This window comes from Scylla paramamosain, chromosome 4, assembly GCF_035594125.1.
Source record: "Scylla paramamosain isolate STU-SP2022 chromosome 4, ASM3559412v1, whole genome shotgun sequence".
Lineage (NCBI taxonomy): Eukaryota > Metazoa > Arthropoda > Malacostraca > Decapoda > Portunidae > Scylla > Scylla paramamosain.
This window is the reverse complement of record NC_087154.1, coordinates 39007027-39022026: the sequence shown is the minus strand read 5'-3', so window position 1 is coordinate 39022026 and position 15000 is coordinate 39007027. Positions and strand designations below refer to the sequence as shown.

The 15000-nt window shown below is 39.3% G+C and overlaps 1 long non-coding RNA gene across 1 annotated transcript in view; it reads right to left on the bottom strand.

The window, feature by feature from the left end:
- Window positions 1-1808: 1808 nt before the first annotated feature.
- Window positions 1809-15000, bottom strand: part of LOC135100098 (uncharacterized) — a 17161-nt gene continuing 3969 nt past the window's right edge. The window contains exons 1-2 of the long non-coding RNA XR_010268547.1: window positions 5196-15000; window positions 1809-4649 (exon numbers count right to left, since the gene is read on the bottom strand). The exon at window positions 5196-15000 is cut by the window's right edge and continues 3969 nt beyond it. This is a non-coding gene — a long non-coding RNA (uncharacterized LOC135100098). The remainder of the gene's footprint in view (window positions 4650-5195) is intronic.

The window sequence follows — 15000 nt, the reverse complement described above, 5'->3', positions numbered from 1 at the left end:
CAACGACGCAAGTATTGATACTTTCATTATCCAAATGAAAAGGCCAGGAAGGTCTGTATATAAATTTGCTTACCTGCAGTGCTTATTATTTTACGTGGTTAAGTTAGGTTGTAGCGACGGAAATATTGGTACCATTATCATCATCAGTTATCAATGCTAATAACTCAGAAAGGGCTGCAAGTGCTTTGTCTGTATATTTCTCTAATCCCCTGTATCCTTTGTCATTCTCCTTTATACTGATTTTAATAGACCTATATCTTTCCTGTAATGTGGGGTCCAGAACTGCACAGCGTAGTCTAGACGAGGTCTGACCAGCTCCAAGTAAAACTTTAATATTACTTCCGGCCTTCTACTTTTAACACTATTAAAAATTAATCCTAGTACCCTCAGTTTTTGGCCTCTGCATTGTTTTCGTAGGCAAAGTTCAGAGCCAACTATAACTCCTATATCTCTCGTACCCTGTATCTACCAGAGTTTGATCGTTTAATGTGTACCTACTATGTGGGTTTCCTCTACCTACGCCAAGTACTTTGCATTTGCCATCTGTCCGTCCATTCATTCATCCCATTTAAATCTGCCTGCAAAGCGATGGCATCCGATTCTGACCTAGTTTATCTTTGTATCATCCGCAAATTTACTATCACTACTAATTCCATTATCAGTCATTGATATATATCAGAAATAAGTGGCCCTAATACTGATCCGTGGCACCCCATTAATTTAATGGCCCCACTCGGATTTCGAGCCGTTTATTACAACTGTCACTTGTTGCTAAGCCATGATCCTGTCCAGCCTAACACCTCATCTATCCCGTGTGCCCTAACCTTTCTCAGGAGCCTTTGATGGGGTATCTTGTCAAAATGCTTTACTGAAGTCCAGATACAAGATATAATTATTACCATTATCTACTGCCTCGTACACTATACTGTAAAAACTTAAGTTTGTCAGGCAAGACTCCCTTCGTGAAGCCATGCTGTAACAGATTCATAAAGTTACGTTTGTCAATGCTCCCTAAGGTTCCTCGCTATTATTGACCATTTTACCTACAACTGAAGTCAAGCCGACAGGTCTATAGTTAGACGCTAAAGTTTTATCTCCTTAAAGATGATCACTACATTAGCCTGCCTCCACATAAATGGTACCTCATCTGACTCGAGTGATTTCCTAGACAGAACAGCTCACTAATGACCTCTGCATTCTTTAAGCACCGGATATTTCATCTGGTCCTGGCGTCTTTAACTTTTTTTTTTTTTTTTTATAGCCTATCTCCTGTTCCATCTCCCTAGTTATGAAAATATCCGTCAGCTTCTCATTTGCTCTAAACATGTTCATTATCTGACATCCTGCAAGTTTTCCTAGGTATTAAGAAAAATTTAGATCCAGAATTTTAGCCTCTCCAGGACTCCCCATCTGCTGCCTTTACTGGACCTTATCCTTATTCTGTCCTGTATACCTGATAAAATCCTTTGGGGTCTATCTTCTGGCTACCTTTAATTCACAATTGCCCTTCGTTTTCCACCACTTAGCCCGCCTCGTTTATAACAGGATAGAAATCAAAATTACATACCTATCTACATTCCAGCATTAGTCCGTCTGTTTCTTGTTTATAATCCCTTTACTGTATTTTCCTTGTACATTTGTTAATTTTATGATCGTAATAACTTTATCTCCTATTCTCTCTTTCTTAGTATTATCTCAACCGTTTATATTCTTATTTTTTCTCTAAAATTATGTATTTATCTTACCTCCCTCTTGTTTTACCACACCTAAAAATATACATGAATGAATAAAAAAATAAAATACAAATACAATATATAACATTTTAAAAACATCATATAAACTCTAATAATGGTAGTAGTAGTAGTAATAATAGTAGTAAACAACATTCTAAATAAAAACTAATAATTCTGAACACAATTATAATCCTAATAATCTGGAGGAATGCTACAGGCCACAGGGTCCATGTAGCACTGTGCTTGGGATATAGTCATACTAGGTGAGGCTATATATTTTATAACAGGTGAAGAGTATAGGTGCAGATCATAATTATAATAAACAACGATAGTAACAGCAATTACAAAATATATAATAGTAGTAGTAGTAAAAATAAATGCACAAGAAAAAAAAATCAACTATAATACATAACAACAATAATGATAACGATATTAAAGGTGATAAATAAATGGCAACAAAAAATATAATAATGACAATAGTGATAATAGATCTATTTCTGGCAAGGCTAGGCACTGACACCCTCGCCTAGCTTACCTCTCACATCAGGCAAGGACATCATCTATTAATAACACTTAATAACGAAGGTATCAGAGATGAGGGGTTTTTACGTTCCCAGGCCAGTGAAAACCCTGGCTTTTGCCTGGGAGGCACTCTTCCTTTGCCTCTGGAGTTCTGTCTTGCTTCAGGTTCCTTGGAATACAACTACAGAATGACTGATATTCGGAAATAATTACAAAACAACGTTCGGGAATACAACAGAACGACGCTCGGGAATATGGAACAAAACTTGGAAATACAACTATGGAACGGCGCTTGGGAATACAACTACGGAACGACGCTTGGGAATACGACGACGGAACAACACTTGGGAATACGACAACGGAATGACGCTTGGGAATACAACGACAGAACAACGCTTGGGAATATGACACTTGGAAATACAACAGAACGACACTTCGGAAGACTGAAAATACGACGACGGAACAATACTTGGGAATACGACGACGGAATGACGCTTGGGAATACAACGACAGAACAACGCTTGGGAATATGACACTTGGGAATAAGACTGAAAAAAAAATTAACTATAATACATAATAACAATAATGATAACAACAATATGAAGGGTAATAAATAAGTGGCAAGAAAAAACATAATAATGATAATAATAAAAATAGACCCTGGGTTCGTCAGTACTAACCATCACATCTATTTCTGGCAAGGCTAGGCACTGACACCCTCGCCTGGCTTACCTCTCACATCAGGCAAGGGCATCATCATCTGTAAAAAATAACACTTAATAACGATCAGAGATGAGAGGTTTTTACGTTCCCAGGCCAGTGAAAACCCTGGCTTTTGCCTGGGAGGCCCTCTTCCTTTGCCTCTGGAGTTTTCTTGCTTCAGGTTCTCTGGAATACAACTACAGAATGACTGATGTTCGGAAATACAATTATAAAACGTTCGAGAATACAACAACAGAATGACGCTCAGGAATATGGAACGAAACTCTGAAATACAACTATGGAGTGGCGCTTGGGAACAACTACGGAACGACGCTTGGGAACATGGAACGAAACTTGGAAATACAACTACAGAACGATGCTTGAGAATACGACAGAACAACGCTTGGGAAAGACTGAAATAAAAAAAAAATCAACTATAATACGTAATAATAATAACAATAATAATAATATGAAGAGTAATAAACAAGTGGCAACAAATAACATAACAATGATAATAATAATAGACCCTGGGTTCGTCAGTACTAACCATCACATCTATTTCTGGCAAGGCAAGGCACTGACACCCTCGCCTGGCTTACCTCTCACATCAGGCAAGGGCATCATCATCTATTAATAACACTTAATAACGAAGGTATCAGAGATGAGGGGTTTTTACGTTCCCAGGCCAGTGAAAACCCTGGCTTTTGCCTGGGAGGCACTCTTCCTTTGCCTCTGGAGTTCTGTCTTGCTTCAGGTTCTCTGGAATACAACTACAGAATGACTGATGCTCAGAAATACAACTATGGAATGACGCTCAGGAATATGGAACGAAACTCTGAAATACAACTATGGAGTGGCGCTTGGGAACAACTACGGAATGACGCTCAGGAATATGGAACGAAACTTGGAAATACAACTACAGAACGATGCTTGAGAATACGACAGAACAACGTTTGGGAAAAAGACTGAAATAAAAAAAAATTAAACTATAATACGTAATAATAATAACAATAATAATAATATGAATGGTAATAAACAAGTGGCAACAAAAAACATAACAATGATAATAATAATAGACCCTGGGTTCGTCAGTACTAACCATCACATCTATTTCTGGCAAGGCAAGGCACTGACACCCTCACCTGGCTTACCTCCCACATCAGGCAAGGGCATCATCATCTATTAATAACACTTAATAACGAAGGTATCAGAGATGAGGGGTTTTTACGTTCCCAGGCCAGTGAAAACCCTGGCTTTTGCCTGGGAGGCACTCTTCCTTTGCCTCTGGAGTTCTGTCTTGCTTCAGGTTCCCTGGAATACAACTAAAGAATGACTGATGCTCAGAAATACAATTAAAAAACGATGTTCAGGAATACAACAAAGGAATGACGCTCAGGAACATGGAACAAAACTCAGAAATACAACTATGGAGTGGCGCTTGGGAATATGGAACGAAACTTGGAAATATAACTACAGAACGATGCTTGAGAATATGACGGAACAACGCTTAGGAAAGACAAATAAAAAAAAATTCAACTATAATACATAATAATAATAATAATAATAATATCATGAAGGGTAATAAATAAGTGGCAACAAAAAACATAATAATGATGATAATAATAGACCCTGGGCTCGTCAGTACTAACCATCACATCTATTTCTGGCAAGGCAAGGCACTGACACCCTCGCCTAGCTTACCTCTCACATCAGGTAAGGGCATCATCTATTAATAACACTTAATAACGAAGGTATCAGAGATGAGGGGTTTTTACATTCCCAGGCCAGTGAAAACCTTGGCTTTTGCCTGGGAGGCACTCTTCCTTTGCCTCTGGAGTTCTGTCTTGCTTCAGGTTCTCTGGAATACAACTACAGAATGACTGATGCTCAGAAATACAACTATGGAATGACGCTCAGGAATATGGAACGAAACTCTGAAATACAACTATGGAGTGGCGCTTGGGAACAACTACGGAATGACGCTCAGGAATATGGAACGAAACTTGGAAATACAACTACAGAACGATGCTTGAGAATACGACAGAACAACGTTTGGGAAAAAGACTGAAATAAAAAAAAATTAAACTATAATACGTAATAATAATAACAATAATAATAATATGAATGGTAATAAACAAGTGGCAACAAAAAACATAACAATGATAATAATAATAGACCCTGGGTTCGTCAGTACTAACCATCACTATTTCTGGCAAGGCAAGGCACTGACACCCTCACCTGGCTTACCTCCCACATCAGGCAAGGGCATCATCATCTATTAATAACACTTAATAATGAAGGTATCAGAGATGAGGGGTTTTTACGTTCCCAGGCCAGTGAAAACCCTGGCTTTTGCCTGGGAGGCACTCTTCCTTTGCCTCTGGAGTTCTGTCTTGCTTCAGGTTCTCTGGAATACAACTACAGAATGACTGATGCTCAGAAATACAACTATGGAATGACGCTCAGGAATATGGAACGAAACTCTGAAATACAACTATGGAGTGGCGCTTGGGAACAACTACAGAATGACGCTCGGGAATATGGAACGAAACTTGGAAATACAACTACAGAACGATGCTTGAGAATACGACAGAACAACGTTTGGGAAAGACTGAAATAAAAAAAATTAAACTATAATACGTAATAATAATAACAATAATAATAATATGAATGGTAATAAACAAGTGGCAACAAAAAACATAACAATGATAATAATAATAGACCCTGGGTTCGTCAGTACTAACCATCACATCTATTTCTGGCAAGGCAAGGCACTGACACCCTCACCTGGCTTACCTCCCACATCAGGCAAGGGCATCATCATCTATTAATAACACTTAATAACGAAGGTATCAGAGACGAGGGGTTTTTACGTTCCCAGGCCAGTGAAAACCCTGGCTTTTGCCTGGGAGGCACTCTTCCTTTGCCTCTGGAGTTCTGTCTTGCTTCAGGTTCCCTGGAATACAACTAAAGCATGACTGATGCTCAGAAAAATACAATTAAAAAACGATGTTCAGGAATACAACAAAGGAATGACGCTCAGGAACATGGAACAAAACTCAGAAATACAACTATGGAGTGGCGCTTGGGAATATGGAACGAAACTTGGAAATATAACTACAGAACGATGCTTGAGAATATGACGGAACAACGCTTAGGAAAGACAAATAAAAAAAAATTCAACTATAATACATAATAATAATAATAATAATAATATTATGAAGGGTAATAAATAAGTGGCAACAAAAAACATAGTAATGATGATAATAATAGACCCTGGGCTCGTCAGTACTAACCATCACATCTATTTCTGGCAAGGCAAGGCACTGACACCCTCGCCTAGCTTACCTCTCACATCAGGCAAGGGCATCATCTATTAATAACACTTAATAACGAAGGTATCAGAGATGAGGGGTTTTTACGTTCCCAGGCCAGTGAAAACCCTGGCTTTTGCCTGGGAGGCACTCTTCCTTTGCCTCTGGAGTTCTGTCTTGCTTCAGGTTCTCTGGAATACAACTACAGAATGACTGATGCTCAGAAATACAACTATGGAATGACGCTCAGGAATATGGAACGAAACTCTGAAATACAACTATGGAGTGGCGCTTGGGAACAACTACGGAATGACGCTCAGGAATATGGAACGAAACTTGGAAATACAACTACAGAACGATGCTTGAGAATACGACAGAACAACGTTTGGGAAAAAGACTGAAATAAAAAAAAATTAAACTATAATACGTAATAATAATAACAATAATAATAATATGAATGGTAATAAACAAGTGGCAACAAAAAACATAACAATGATAATAATAATAGACCCTGGGTTCGTCAGTACTAACCATCACTATTTCTGGCAAGGCAAGGCACTGACACCCTCACCTGGCTTACCTCCCACATCAGGCAAGGGCATCATCATCTATTAATAACACTTAATAATGAAGGTATCAGAGATGAGGGGTTTTTACGTTCCCAGGCCAGTGAAAACCCTGGCTTTTGCCTGGGAGGCACTCTTCCTTTGCCTCTGGAGTTCTGTCTTGCTTCAGGTTCTCTGGAATACAACTACAGAATGACTGATGCTCAGAAATACAACTATGGAATGACGCTCAGGAATATGGAACGAAACTCTGAAATACAACTATGGAGTGGCGCTTGGGAACAACTACGGAATGACGCTCAGGAATATGGAACGAAACTTGGAAATACAACTACAGAACGATGCTTGAGAATACGACAGAACAACGTTTGGGAAAAAGACTGAAATAAAAAAAAATTAAACTATAATACGTAATAATAATAACAATAATAATAATATGAATGGTAATAAACAAGTGGCAACAAAAAACATAACAATGATAATAATAATAGACCCTGGGTTCGTCAGTACTAACCATCACTATTTCTGGCAAGGCAAGGCACTGACACCCTCACCTGGCTTACCTCCCACATCAGGCAAGGGCATCATCATCTATTAATAACACTTAATAATGAAGGTATCAGAGATGAGGGGTTTTTACGTTCCCAGGCCAGTGAAAACCCTGGCTTTTGCCTGGGAGGCACTCTTCCTTTGCCTCTGGAGTTCTGTCTTGCTTCAGGTTCTCTGGAATACAACTACAGAATGACTGATGCTCAGAAATACAACTATGGAATGACGCTCAGGAATATGGAACGAAACTCTGAAATACAACTATGGAGTGGCGCTTGGGAACAACTACAGAATGACGCTCGGGAATATGGAACGAAACTTGGAAATACAACTACAGAACGATGCTTGAGAATACGACAGAACAACGTTTGGGAAAAAGACTGAAATAAAAAAAATTAAACTATAATACGTAATAATAATAACAATAATAATAATATGAATGGTAATAAACAAGTGGCAACAAAAAACATAACAATGATAATAATAATAGACCCTGGGTTCGTCAGTACTAACCATCACATCTATTTCTGGCAAGGCAAGGCACTGACACCCTCACCTGGCTTACCTCCCACATCAGGCAAGGGCATCATCATCTATTAATAACACTTAATAACGAAGGTATCAGAGATGAGGGGTTTTTACGTTCCCAGGCCAGTGAAAACCCTGGCTTTTGCCTGGGAGGCACTCTTCCTTTGCCTCTGGAGTTCTGTCTTGCTTCAGGTTCCCTGGAATACAACTAAAGCATGACTGATGCTCAGAAAAATACAATTAAAAAACGATGTTCAGGAATACAACAAAGGAATGACGCTCAGGAACATGGAACAAAACTCAGAAATACAACTATGGAGTGGCGCTTGGGAATATGGAACGAAACTTGGAAATATAACTACAGAACGATGCTTGAGAATATGACGGAACAACGCTTAGGAAAGACAAATAAAAAAAAATTCAACTATAATACATAATAATAATAATAATAATAATATTATGAAGGGTAATAAATAAGTGGCAACAAAAAACATAGTAATGATGATAATAATAGACCCTGGGCTCGTCAGTACTAACCATCACATCTATTTCTGGCAAGGCAAGGCACTGACACCCTCGCCTAGCTTACCTCTCACATCAGGCAAGGGCATCATCTATTAATAACACTTAATAACGAAGGTATCAGAGATGAGGGGTTTTTACGTTCCCAGGCCAGTGAAAACCCTGGCTTTTGCCTGGGAGGCACTCTTCCTTTGCCTCTGGAGTTCTGTCTTGCTTCAGGTTCTCTGGAATACAACTACAGAATGACTGATGCTCAGAAATACAACTATGGAATGACGCTCAGGAATATGGAACGAAACTCTGAAATACAACTATGGAGTGGCGCTTGGGAACAACTACGGAATGACGCTCAGGAATATGGAACGAAACTTGGAAATACAACTACAGAACGATGCTTGAGAATACGACAGAACAACGTTTGGGAAAAAGACTGAAATAAAAAAAAATTAAACTATAATACGTAATAATAATAACAATAATAATAATATGAATGGTAATAAACAAGTGGCAACAAAAAACATAACAATGATAATAATAATAGACCCTGGGTTCGTCAGTACTAACCATCACTATTTCTGGCAAGGCAAGGCACTGACACCCTCACCTGGCTTACCTCCCACATCAGGCAAGGGCATCATCATCTATTAATAACACTTAATAATGAAGGTATCAGAGATGAGGGGTTTTTACGTTCCCAGGCCAGTGAAAACCCTGGCTTTTGCCTGGGAGGCACTCTTCCTTTGCCTCTGGAGTTCTGTCTTGCTTCAGGTTCCCTGGAATACAACTAAAGAATGACTGATGCTCAGAAATACAATTACAAAACGATGTTCAGGAATACAATGGAATGACGCTCAGGAACATGGAACAAAACTCAGAAATACAACTATGGAGTGGCGCTTGGGAATATGGAACGAAACTTGGAAATATAACTACAGAACGATGCTTGAGAATATGACGGAACAACGCTTAGGAAAAAGACAAATAAAAAAAAATTCAACTATAATAATAATAATAATAATAATAATAATAATAATAATAATAATAATATGAAGGGTAATAAGTGGCAACAAAAAACATAATAATGATGATAATAATAGACCCTAGGCTCGTCAGTACTAACCATCACATCTATTTCTGGCAAGGCAAGGCACTGACACCCTCACCTGGCTTACCTCCCACATCAGGCAAGGGCATCATCATCTATTAATAACACTTAATAACGAAGGTATCAGAGATGAGGGGTTTTTACGTTCCCAGGCCAGTGAAAACCCTGGCTTTTGCCTGGGAGGCACTCTTCCTTTGCCTCTGGGAATACGCCTATGAAATGACGCTCGGGAATATGGAACAAAACTCGGAAATACAACTATAGAACGGCGCTTGGGAATACAACTACGGAACGACGCTTGGGAATACGACAACGGAACGACGCTTGGCAATATGACGACGGAACGACGCTTGGGAATACGACGACGGAACGACGCTTGGGAATACGACGACGGAACGACACTTGGGAATACGATGACGGAACAACACTTGGGAATACGATGACGGAACGACGCTTGGGAATACGACGACGGAACAACACTTGGGAATACGACGACGGAACAACACTTGGGAATACGACGACGGAACAACACTTGGGAATACGACGACGGAACAACGCTTGGGAATACGACGACGGAACGACGCTTGGGAATACGACGACGGAACGACACTTGGGAATACGACGACGGAACAACGCTTGGGAATACGACGACGGAACAACCCTTGGGAATACGACGACGGAACAACACTTGGGAATACGACGACGGAACAACGCTTGGGAATACGACGACGGAACGACGCTTGGGAATACAATTATAGAACGGCGCTCGAAAATACAATTACAGAGGATGGCATTCAGGAGTACACAATAACAACAATAATAATAATAATAACAATAATAATAATAAACATAACAATATTATATTTGAGGTATTCTGGCAAGCATAATAATAATAACAACAACAATAATAATAATAATAATAATAATAATAATAATAATAATAATAATAATAATAACAATAATAACAATACAAGAATTTTCCCAGATAACAACAGGAAAAAAAGTAAACATCAATCATTACTACTACTACTACTAATACTACTACTACAATGAAAAAATAACAATGAAAAAGGACCTGTCATATGTATACCTGACAGATTCTTGCACCTTCCCTTATAGACTTGCATCTCCAGATGTAATCATTCACAAAAAATCATGATAATGGTAATAGTAATGATGAGAATGATGATGATGACAATAACAACAACAACAACAACAACAACAACAACAACAACAACAACATAATAATAATAATAATAATAATAATAATAATAATAATAATAATAATAATAATAACAATAATAATAATAATAATAATAATAATAATAATGAGTAAACCAATATGATACCAAATACATGAACATTAAACACCATTCTGTTTGGGGCTTAAATCTCTCTCTCTCTCTCTCTCTCTCTCTCTCTCTCTCTCTCTCTCTCTCTCTCTCTCTCTCTCTCTCTCTCTCTCTCTCATTCTGTGTGCATATTTAAAACTAGTAATATAGTAGTAGTAGTAGTAGTAGTAGTAGTAGTAGTAATAAAAGTAGTAGTAGTAGTAGTAGTAAAAGTAGTGGTAGTAGTAGTAGTAGTAGTAGTAGTAGTAGTAGTAGTAGTAGTAGTAGTAGTAATAAAAGTAGTAGTAGTAGTAGTAGTAGTAGTAAAAGTAGTAGTAGTGGTAGTAGTAGTAATAAAAGTAGTAGTAGTAGTAGTAGTAGTAGTAGTAGTAGTAGTAGTAGTAGTAGTAGTAGTAGTAGTGGTGGTGCTGTTAGTAGTAGTAGTAGTAAAAGTAGTAGTAGTAGTAAAAGTAGTAGTAGTAGTAGTAGTAGTAGTAGTAGTAGTAGTAGTAGTAGTAGTAGTAGTAGTAGTTAATAAAAGTAGTTGTAGTAGTAGTGGCAGCAGCAGTAGTAATAGTAACAGTAGTAGTAGTAGTAGTAGTGCTTAATAATAATAATAATAATAATAATAATAATAATAATAATAATAATAATAATAATAATAATAATAGTAGTAGTAGTAGTAGTAGTAGTGCTGTTAGTAGTAGTAGTGCCAGCAGCAGTAATACTAGTAGTAGTAGTAGTAATAGTGGTGGTAGTGGTGGTGGTGGTAGTAGTAAAGAAACACCACACTCTAAATAAAAACAATAATAATTCTGAACACAATTACAATACTAATAATGAGGAGGGATGCTACAGGCTACCTAACTTTAATTGCAATGAATTTTTTGGTCACTTGAAATAGATGCCACGATTTTTCTTTGATGAGATCTTGATGTCCGGTAAGACGAACGATCAGACTGAACCTGACACTCTCTGAGGCCACGATTTTTCTTTGACAAGATCTCGACGCCCGGTAAGACAATCAGATTGAACGGGACACTCTCCGAGGTGAGAGTTCCAACGCACTACAAAGCTGAAAAAGCGATTTCACGGAATTCGGCGCTAAACGGCCTGCCAAAAGCAAGCCTTCTATCAAGTGGTCAAAAAATACATCATTGATTCAAATCTTGAATCATGTAAAAACAAGATTAATACATCCTTGGCCACGACCTGCATTAACCCTCTTTCGATGTGGACCAGAATCATCTGCATGGTCAGTGCCACTACTTGAGCACCAACACAGCGTGATTTGGCCAGTAAATAGCTCCCGAAAGAGGCTCACAGAAATGGTATATAGCTCCCGAACAGTTGGGTGACTAGGACTCGAAAGAGGTTTAAAGCAAGCAGCGATCAAGAATAATTGGACTTCATCTAACTTTAACTGCAAACTATTTTTTGGTCACTTGAAATACAGGCCACGATTTTTCTTTGATGAGATCTCGACGCCCGGTAAGACAATCAGATTGAACGGGACACTCTCCGAGGTGAGAGTTCCAACGCACTACAAAGCTGAAAAAGCGATTTCACAGAATTCGGCGCTAAACGGCCTGCCAAAAGCGAGCCTTCTATCAAGTGGTCAAAAAATACATCATTGATTCAAATCTTGAATCATGTAAAAACAAGATTAATACATCCTTGGCCACGACCTGCATTAACCCTCTTTCGATGTGGACCAGAATCATCTGCATGGTCAGTGCCACTACTTGAGCACCAACACAGCGTGATTTGGCCAGTAAATAGCTCCCGAAAGAGGCTCACAGAAATGGTATATAGCTCCCGAACAGTTGGGTGACTAGGACCCGAAAGAGGTTTAAAGCAAGCAGCGATCAAGAATAATTGGACTTCATCTAACTTTAACTGCAAACTATTTTTTGGTCACTTGAAATACAGGCCACGATTTTTCTTTGACGAGATCTCGACGCCCGGTAAGACAATCAGATTGAACGGGACACTCTCCGAGGTGAGAGTTCCAACGCACTACAAAGCTGAAAAAGCGATTTCACGGAATTCGGCGCTAAACGGCCTGCCAAAAGCGAGCCTTCTATCAAGTGGTCAAAAAATACATCATTGATTCAAATCTTGAATCATGTAAAAACAAGATTAATACATCCTTGGCCACGACCTGCATTAACCCTCTTTCGATGTGGACCAGAATCATCTGCATGGTCAGTGCCACTACTTGAGCACCAACACAGCGTGATTTGGCCAGTAAATAGCTCCCGAAAGAGGCTCACAGAAATGGTATATAGCTCCCGAACAGTTGGGTGACTAGGACCCGAAAGAGGTTTAAAGCAAGCAGCGATCAAGAATAATTGGACTTCATCTAACTTTAACTGCAAACTATTTTTTGGTCACTTGAAATACAGGCCACGATTTTTCTTTGACGAGATCTCGACGCCCGGTAAGACAATCAGATTGAACGGGACACTCTCCGAGGTGAGAGTTCCAACGCACTACAAAGCTGAAAAAGCGATTTCACGGAATTCGGCGCTAAACGGCCTGCCAAAAGCGAGCCTTCTATCAAGTGGTCAAAAAATACATCATTGATTCAAATCCTGAATCATGTAAAAACAAGATTAATACATCCTTGGCCACGACCTGCATTAACCCTCTTTCGATGTGGACCAGAATCATCTGCATGGTCAGTGCTACTACTTGAGCACCAACACAGCGTGATTTGGCCAGTAAATAGCTCCCGAAAGAGGCTCACAGAAATGGTATATAGCTCCCGAACAGTTGGGTGAATAGGACCCGAAAGAGGTTTAAAGCAAGCAGCGATCAAGAATAATTGGACTTCATCTAACTTTAACTGCAAACTATTTTTTGGTCACTTGAAATACAGGCCACGATTTTTCTTTGACGAGATCTCGACGCCCGGTAAGACAATCAGATTGAACGGGACACTCTCCGAGGTGAGAGTTCCAACGCACTACAAAGCTGAAAAAGCGATTTCACGGAATTCGGCGCTAAACGGCCTGCCAAAAGCGAGCCTTCTATCAAGTGGTCAAAAAATACATCATTGATTCAAATCTTGAATCATGTAAAAACAAGATTAATACATCCTTGGCCACGACCTGCATTAACCCTCTTTCGATGTGGACCAGAATCATCTGCATGGTCAGTGCCACTACTTGAGCACCAACACAGCGTGATTTGGCCAGTAAATAGCTCCCGAAAGAGGCTCACAGAAATGGTATATAGCTCCCGAACAGTTGGGTGACTAGGACTCGAAAGAGGTTTAAAGCAAGCAGCGATCAAGAATAATTGGACTTCATCTAACTTTAACTGCAAACTATTTTTTGGTCACTTGAAATACAGGCCACGATTTTTCTTTGACGAGATCTCGACGCCCGGTAAGACAATCAGATTGAACGGGACACTCTCCGAGGTGAGAGTTCGAACGCACTACAAAGCTGAAAAAGCGATTTCACGGAATTCGGCGCTAAACGGCCTGCCAAAAGCGAGCCTTCTATCAAGTGGTCAAAAAATACATCATTGATTCAAATCTTGAATCATGTAAAAACAAGATTAATACATCCTTGGCCACGACCTGCATTAACCCTCTTTCGATGTGGACCAGAATCATCTGCATGGTCAGTGCCACTACTTGAGCACCAACACAGCGTGATTTGGCCAGTAAATAGCTCCCGAAAGAGGCTCACAGAAATGGTATATAGCTCCCGAACAGTTGGGTGACTAGGACCCGAAAGAGGTTTAAAGCAAGCAGCGATCAAGAATAATTGGACTTCATCTAACTTTAACTGCAAACTATTTTTTGGTCACTTGAAATACAGGCCACGATTTTTCTTTGACGAGATCTCGACGCCCGGTAAGACAATCAGATTGAACGGGACACTCTCCGAGGTGAGAGTTCCAACGCACTACAAAGCTGAAAAAGCGATTTCACGGAATTCGGCGCTAAACGGCCTGCCAAAAGCGAGCCTTCTATCAAGTGGTCAAAAAATACATCATTGATTCAAATCTTGAATCATGTAAAAACAAGATTAATACATCCTTGGCCACGACCTGCATTAACCCTCTTTCGATGTGGACCAGAATCATCTGCATGGTCAGTGCCACTACTTG